This window comes from Carassius gibelio, chromosome A21 (assembly GCF_023724105.1).
Source record: "Carassius gibelio isolate Cgi1373 ecotype wild population from Czech Republic chromosome A21, carGib1.2-hapl.c, whole genome shotgun sequence".
NCBI classification, from domain to species: domain Eukaryota; kingdom Metazoa; phylum Chordata; class Actinopteri; order Cypriniformes; family Cyprinidae; genus Carassius; species Carassius gibelio.
This window is the reverse complement of record NC_068391.1, coordinates 12,126,705-12,135,220: the sequence shown is the minus strand read 5'-3', so window position 1 is coordinate 12,135,220 and position 8,516 is coordinate 12,126,705. Positions and strand designations below refer to the sequence as shown.

The 8,516-nt window shown below is 40.0% G+C and overlaps 1 long non-coding RNA gene across 1 annotated transcript; it reads right to left on the bottom strand.

Annotated features, from left to right (window-relative positions):
• Positions 1-2,668: 2,668 nt before the first annotated feature.
• LOC127941736 (uncharacterized) lies at positions 2,669-7,932 on the bottom strand. Its single transcript, XR_008149139.1, has 3 exons — positions 6,841-7,932; positions 4,892-4,937; positions 2,669-2,930 (listed from the first exon to the last, which is right to left on the bottom strand). It is a non-coding gene; the product is annotated as an uncharacterized LOC127941736 (long non-coding RNA).
• Positions 7,933-8,516: the final 584 nt, after the last annotated feature.

Genomic DNA, 8,516 nt, shown 5'->3' with positions numbered 1-8,516 from the left:
ATGATTAAATAAAAAATAATGGTAGTTATTAAGATTGATATGGTTTGGAATTGGTAAAATGTGCTTGGAAAAAAAATCACAATAAAACAATGTTTTAATGTTTAAGTTTGGAATATTAACTGACATAAATTAATGCTATATAAATATTGTTCATGGTAACATAATGTTTATAAATGAAATCTTATTGTAAAGTGTTACTAAATATATATATATATATGTTTGGGGAATATATATATATATATTGTTCTGTGAATGTGATTTTAAAGTCTAGATGATTCGGATTAACCCTTTAACCGCCATATCCTTTAAAACGTCACTGCCAGAGGGATATTGTGAATGCATGTGCCCGCTGGGCACAGTTTACCTGATGCCACCGGGGTGGCGATGGCATTGGTGGCTTGAGCCCGCCATCGCTGCTTGCAGCTATATTTATTATTATTATTATTATTATTATTCTTCTTCTCTAAGATGAATCGCATTTTTGAGGGCCTAAACATGCTCGAAAAGTCATGAAACTTTGCACACACCTCAGAACTGGCGAAAATTTACGTCTGATATGGGTTTCAGAAGTGGGTGTGCCAAAATGGCTCAACAGCGCCACCTATACACGTTCAACGGTGTGCGCCTCGAGCTACGTTTCATGTACATGTATGAAAATCGGTATACACATGTAACTCTCCAATACCTACAAAAAAGTCTCTTGGAGCAAAATCCAAAACCCAACAGGAAGTCGGTTATTACTAATATTATGAGCAAATTTTGTGTCATTTTTGTCATTTCCATGCGTTGTATTTTAACGAACTCCTCCTAGAGATTCATTCAGATCAACACCAAATTTGGTATGCCTAATCTAAAGGCCTTTGCGATGTTAAATTGCGAAGCTTTTGAGTTTTCGTTAATGGGCGTGTCCGTGGCGGCCTGGCGAATTTCGATGATTCGCCATGAAACTGGAAGTTGCTATAACTCAGACATACAATGACCAATCTGCCCCAAACTTCACATGTTTGATGAGACTCCTGACCTGAACAGATTGACATGCCCATATTCAGTTATAGTCATAGCGCCACCTATTGGCAACAGGAAGTGACATATTTTACACTGCGATGAACTACTCCTAGAAATTTTATGACATCAATGTATTTTTTGTGGTCAGTCTAATCTAAAGGCCTGTGCGATGTTAAGTTGTGAAGATCTTGAGTTTTCGTTAAAAGGTGTGTCCATGGCGCCGTCACGAAGTTCGATGTCTCGCCATGGGAATAAAAGATGTTATAACTCAGGCATAAAATGTCCGATCTTCCCCAAACTTCACATGTGTGATAAGAGTCCTGGCCTGAACACATCTGAAGGCCAAAATTCCATCAGGTGTGGCAAAATGGCTCGATAGCGCCACCTATACACTTTCAACAGAGTGCGCCTCGAGCTATGTTTCACGTACATGTACAAAAATCGGTATACACATGTAACACACCAATACCTACAAAAAAGTCTCTTGGTACGAAATCCGAATCCCAACAGGAAGTCGGTTATTTAGAATTTTCTCTGCAAAATTGGCGTTGTTTTTGCCATTTTCAGGGGTTGTACTTTAACGAACTCCTCCTAGAGATTTATTCAGATCAACACCAAACCTGGTCAGTGTAATCTTAAGCCCTTTGCGATGTTAAATTGTGAAGATCTTTAGATTTCGTTAAAGGGCGTGTCCATGGCGGCCTGACAAATTTCGATGTTTCGCCATGAAAAAGGAAGTTGTTGTAACTCAGACATACAATGTCCAATCTGCCCCAAACTTCACATGTTAGATAAAACTTCTGCCCTTAACAGATCTACTTGCCCACATTCAGTTATAGTAATAGCGCCACCTATTGGCAACAGGAAGTGACATGTTTTACACTGCGACAAAATACTCCTATAATTTTTTTGAGATTAACATATATTTTGTGGTCAGTCTAATCTAAAGGCCTGTGCAATGTTAACTTTTGGAGATCTTGAGTTTTTGTTAAAGGGCGTTTCCATGGCGCCATGACAAAATTTGATGTCTTGCCACAGCAAGAGAAGTTGTTGTAACTCAAGCATAAAATGTTCAATCTTCCCCAAACTTCACATGTTTGATAAGAGTCCTGGCCTGAACACATCTGAAGGCCAATATTCCATTATAATGATAGCGCCACCTGCTGGCAACGGTAAGATTGGCACATATATTGGATATACTTTGATATATTCCACTTATATTTAGGACATTAAATGCATATTTCTCACTGTTCACCTTTTTACTAAAGCCACTCGCTGGCGGTGAGCCCGGGTGCGAGGGCCCGTTCATCGCTGCTTGCAGCTTTAATTATTATTATTATTATTATTATTATTATTATTCTTCTTCTCCAAAATGAATCGGATTTTTGAGGGCCTAAACATGCACGAAAAGTCATGAAACTTTGCACACACCTCAGAACTGGCGAAAATTTACGTCTGATATGGGTTTCAGAAGTGGGTGTGGCAAAATGGCTCAACAGCGCCACCTATACACGTTCAACTGTGTGCGCCTCGAGCTACGTTTCATGTACATGTATGAAAATCGGTATACACATGTAACTCTCCAATACCTACAAAAAAGTCTCTTGGAGCAAAATCCGAAACCCAACAGGAAGTCGGTTATTTCTAATATTATGAGCAAATTTTGTGTCATTTTTGTCATTTCCATGCGTTGTATTTTAACGAACTCCTCCTAGAGATTCATTCAGATCAACACCAAATTTGGTATGCCTAATCTGAAGGCCTTTGCGATGTTAAATTGCGAAGCTTTTGAGTTTTCGTTAATGGGCGTGTCCGTGGCGGCCTGGCGAATTTTGATGATTCGCCATGAAACAGGAAGTTGCTATAACTCAGACATACAATGACCAATCTGCCCCAAACTTCACATGTTTGATGAGACTCCTGGCCTGAACAGATTGACATGCCCATATTTAGTTATAGTCATAGCGCCACCTATTGGCAACAGGAAGTGACATATTTTACACTGCGATGAACTACTCCTAGAAATTTTATGACATCAATGTATTTTTTGTGGTCAGTCTAATCTAAAGGCCTGTGCAATGTTAAGTTGTGAAGATCTTGAGTTTTCGTTAAAAGGCGTGTCCATGGCGCCGTCACGAAGTTCGATGTCTTGCCATGGGAATAAAATATGTTATAACTCAGGCATAAAATGTCCGATCTTCCCCAAACTGCACATGTGTGATAAGGGTCCTGGCTTGAACACATCTGAAGGCCAAAATTCCATCAGGTGTGGCAAAATGGCTCGATAGCGCCACCTATACACTTTCAACAGAGTGCGCCTCGAGCTATGTTTCACGTACATATACAAAAATCGGTATACACATTTAACACACCAATACCTACAAAAAAGTCTCTTGGTACGAAATCCGAATCCCAACAGGAAGTCGGTTATTTAGAATTTTTTCTGTAAAATTGGCGTTGTTTTTGCCATTTTCAGGGGTTGTACTTTAACGAACTCCTCCTAGAGATTTATTCAGATCAACACCAAACCTGGTCAGTTTAATCTTAAGCCCTTTGCGATGTTAAATTGCGAAGATCTTTAGATTTCGTTAAAGGGCGTGTCCATGGCGGCCTGACAAATTTCGATGTTTCGCCATGAAAAAGGAAGTTGCTGTAACTCAGACATACAATGTCCAATCTGCCCCAAACTTCACATGTTAGATAAAACTTCTGCCCTTAACAGATCTACATGCCCACATTCAGTTATAGTCATAGCGCCACCTATTGGCAACAGGAAGTGACATGTTTTACGCTGCGACAAACTACTCCTATAATTTTTTTGAGATTAACATATATTTTGTGGTCATTCTAATCTAAAGGCCTGTGCAATGTTAACTTTTGGAGATCTTGAGTTTTTGTTAAAGGGTGTTTTCATGGCGCCATGACAAAATTTGATGTCTTGCCACAGCAAGAGAAGTTGTTGTAACTCAAGCATAAAATGTTCAATCTTCCCCAAACTTCACATGTTTGATAAGAGTCCTGGCCTGAACACATCTGAATATTCAATATTCCATTATAATGATAGCGCCACCTGCTGGCAACGGTAAGATTGGCACATATATGGGATATACTTTGATATATTCCACCCAATTTAGGACATTAAATGCATATTTCTCAACGTTCACCTTTTTACTAAAGCCACACGATGGCGGTGAGCCCGGGTGCGAGGGCCCGTTCATCGCTGCTTGCAGCTTTAATTAGGGCCCGAGCACCGATGGTGTGAGGACCCTCTTGGAATTGCTCCGTTTATTATTATTATTATTATTATTATTATTATTATTCTTCTTCTCCAAAATGAATCGCATTTTTGAGGGCCTAAACATGCTCGAAAAGTCATGAAACTTTGCACACACCTCAGAACTGGCGAAAATTTACGTCTGATATGGGTTTCAGAAGTGGGTGTGGCAAAATGGCTCAACAGCGCCACCTATACACGTTCAACGGTGTGCGCCTCGAGCTACGTTTCATGTACATGTATGAAAATCGGTATACACATGTAACTCTCCAATACCTACAAAAAAGTCTCTTGGAGCAAAATCCGAAACCCAAAAGAAAGTCGGTTATTACTAATATTATGAGCAAATTTTGTGTCATTTTTGTCATTTCCATGCGTTGTATTTTAACGAACTCCTCCTAGAGATTCATTCAGATCAACACCAAATTTGGTATGCCTAATCTGAAGGCCTTTGCGATGTTAAATTGCGAAGCTTTTGAGTTTTCGTTAATGGGCGTGTCCGTGGTGGCCAGGCAAATTTCGATGATTCGCCATGAAACAGGAAGTTGCTATAACTCAGACATACAATGACCAATCTGCCCCAAACTTCACATGTTTGATGAGACTCCTGACCTGAACAGATTGACATGCCCATATTCAGTTATAGTCATAGCGCCACCTATTGGCAACAGGAAGTGACATATTTTACACTGCGATGAACTACTCCTAGAAATTTTATGAAATCAATGTATTTTTTGTGGTCAGTCTAATCTAAAGGCCTGTGCGATGTTAAGTTGTGAAGATCTTGAGTTTTCGTTAAAAGGCGTGTCCATGGCGCCGTCACGAAATTCGATGTCTCGCCATGGGAATAAAATATGTTATAACTCAGGCATAAAATGTCCGATCTTCCCCAAACTGCACATGTGTGATAAGAGTCCTGGCCTGAACACATCTGAAGGCCAAAATTCCAACAGGTGTGGCAAAATGGCTCGATAGCGCCACCTATACACTTTCAACAGAGTGCGCCTCGAGCTATGTTTCACGTACATGTACAAAAATTGGTATACACATGTAACACACCAATACCTACAAAAAAGTCTCTTGGTACGAAATCCGAATCCCAACAGGAAGTCGGTTATTTAGAATTTTCTCTGCAAAATTGGCGTTGTTTTTGCCATTTTCAGGGGTTGTACTTTAACGAACTCCTCCTAGAGATTTATTCAGATCAACACCAAACCTGGTCAGTGTAATCTTAAGCCATTTGCGATGTTAAATTGCGAAGATCTTTAGATTTCGTTAAAGGGCGTGTCCATGGCGGCCTGGCGAATTTCGATGATTCGCCATGAAACATGAAGTTGCTATAACTCACACATACAATGTCCAATCTGCCCCAAACTTCACATTTTTGATAAGACTCTTCACCTGAACAGATCTACATGCCAATATTCAGTTATAGTCATAGCGCCACCTATTGGCAACTGGAAGTGACATATTTTACACTGTGACAAACTACTCCTAGAAATTTTATGACATCAATGTCTTTTTTGTGGTCAGTCTAATCTAAAGACCTGTGTGATGTTTAGTTGTGAAGATCTTGAATTTTTGTTAAAAGGCATGTCCATGTCGCCATGACGAAGTTCGATGTCTCGCCATGGGAATAAAAGATGTTATAACTCAGGCATAAAATGTCCGATCTTGCCCAAACTTCACATGTGTGATAAGGGTCCTGGCTTGAACACATCTGAAGGCCAATATTCCATTATAACGATAGCGCCACCTGCTGGCAACAGGAAGATTGGCACACATATGGAATAAACTTTGATATATTGCACTTATATTTATGAGTTTAAATGCATATTTCTCAACGTTCACGTTTTTACTAAAGCCACACGATGGCGGTGAGCCCGGGTGCGAGGGCCCGTTCATCGCTGCTTGCAGCTTTAATTATTATTATTATTATTATTATTATTCTTCTTCTCCAAAATGAATCGCATTTTTGAGGGCCTAAACATGCTCGAAAAGTCATGAAACTTTGCACACACCTCAGAACTGTCGAAAATTTACGTCTGATATGGGTTTCAGAAGTGGGTGTGGCAAAATGACTCAACAGCGCCACCTATACACGTTCAACGGTGTGCGCCTCGAGCTACGTTTCATGTACATGTATGAAAATCGGTATACACATGTAACTCTCCAATACCTACAAAAAAGTCTCTTGGAGCAAAATCCGAAACCCAACAGGAAGTCGGTTATTACTAATATTATGAGCAAATTTTGTGTCATTTTTGTCATTTCCATGCGTTGTATTTTAACGAACTCCTCCTAGAGATTCATTCAGATCAACACCAAATTTGGTATGCCTAATCTGAAGGCCTTTGCGATGTTAAATTGCGAAGCTTTTGAGTTTTCGTTAATGGGCGTGTCCGTGGCGGCCTGGCGAATTTCGATGATTCGCCATGAAACAGGAAGTTGCTATAACTCAGACATACAATGTCCAATCTGCCCCAAACTTCACATATTTGATGAGACTCCTGACCTGAACAGATTGACACGCCCATATTCAGTTATAGTCATAGCGCCACCTACTGGCAACAGGAAGTGACATATTTTACACTGCGATGAACTACTCCTAGAAATTTTATGACATCAATGTATTTTTTGTGGTCAGTCTAATCTAAAGGCCTGTGCGATGTTAAGTTGTGAAGATCTTGAGTTTTCGTTAAAAGGCGTGTCCATGGCGCCGTCACGAAGTTCGATGTCTCGCCATGGGAATAAAATATGTTATAACTCAGGCATAAAATGTCCGATCTTCCTCAAACTGCACATGTGTGATAAGAGTCCTGGCCTGAACACATCTGAAGGCCAAAATTCCATCAGGTGTGGCAAAATGGCTCGATAGCGCCACCTATACACTTTCAACAGAGTGCGCCTCGAGCTATGTTTCACGTACATGTACAAAAATCGGTATACACATGTAACACAGCAATACCTACAAAAAAGTCTCTTGGTATGAAATCCGAATCCCAACAGGAAGTCGGTTATTTAGAATTTTCTCTGCAAAATTGGCGTTTTTTTGGCCATTTTCAGGGGTTGTACTTTAACGAACTCCTCCTAGAGATTTATTCAGATCAACACCAAACCTTGTCAGTGTAATCTTAAGCCCTTTGCGATGTTAAATTGCGAAGATCTTTAGATTTCGTTAAAGGGTGTGTCCATGGCGGCCTGACAAATTTCGATGTTTCGCCATGAAAAAGGAAGTTGCTGTAACTCAGACATACAATGTCCAATCTGCCCCAAACTTCACATGTTAGATAAAACTTCTGCCCTTAACAGATCTCCATGCCCACATTCAGTTATAGTCATAGCGCCACCTATTGGCAACAGGAAGTGACATGTTTTACGCTGCGACAAACTACTCATATAATTTTTTTGAGATTAACATATATTTTGTGGTCAGTCTAATCTAAAGGCCTGTGCAATGTTAACTTTTGGAGATCTTGAGTTTTTGTTAAAGGGCGTTTCCATGGCGCCATGACAAAATTTGATGTCTTGCCACAGGAAGAGAAGTTGTTGTAACTCAAGCATAAAATGTTCAATCTTCCCCAAACTTCACATGTTTGATAAGAGTCCTGGCCTGAACACATCTGAAGGCCAATATTCCATTATAATGATAGCGCCACCTGCTGGCAACGGTAAGATTAGCACATATATGGGATATACTTTGATATATTCCACTTATATTTAGGACATTAAATGCATATTTCTCAACGTTCACCTTTTTACTAAAGCCACACGATGGCGGTGAGCCCGGGTGTGAGGGCCCGTTCATCGCTGCTTGCAGCTTTAATTATTAGGGCCCGAGCACCGATGGTGTGAGGACCCTCTTGGAATTGCACCGTTTATTATTATTATTATTATTATTATTATTATTATTATTATTATTATTCTTCTTCTCCAAAATGAATCGCATTTTTGAGGGCCTAAACATGCTCGAAAAGTCATGAAACTTTGCACACACCTCAGAACTGGCGAAAATTTACGTCTGATATGGGTTTCAGAAGTGGGTGTGGCAAAATGGCTCAACAGCGCCACCTATACACGTTCAACTATGTGCGCCTCGAGCTACGTTTCATGTACATGTATGAAAATCGGTATACATATGTAACTCTCCAATACCTACAAAAAAGTCTCTTGGAGCAAAATCCGAAACCCAACAGGAAGTCGGTTATTTCTAATTTTATGAGCAAATTTTGTGTCA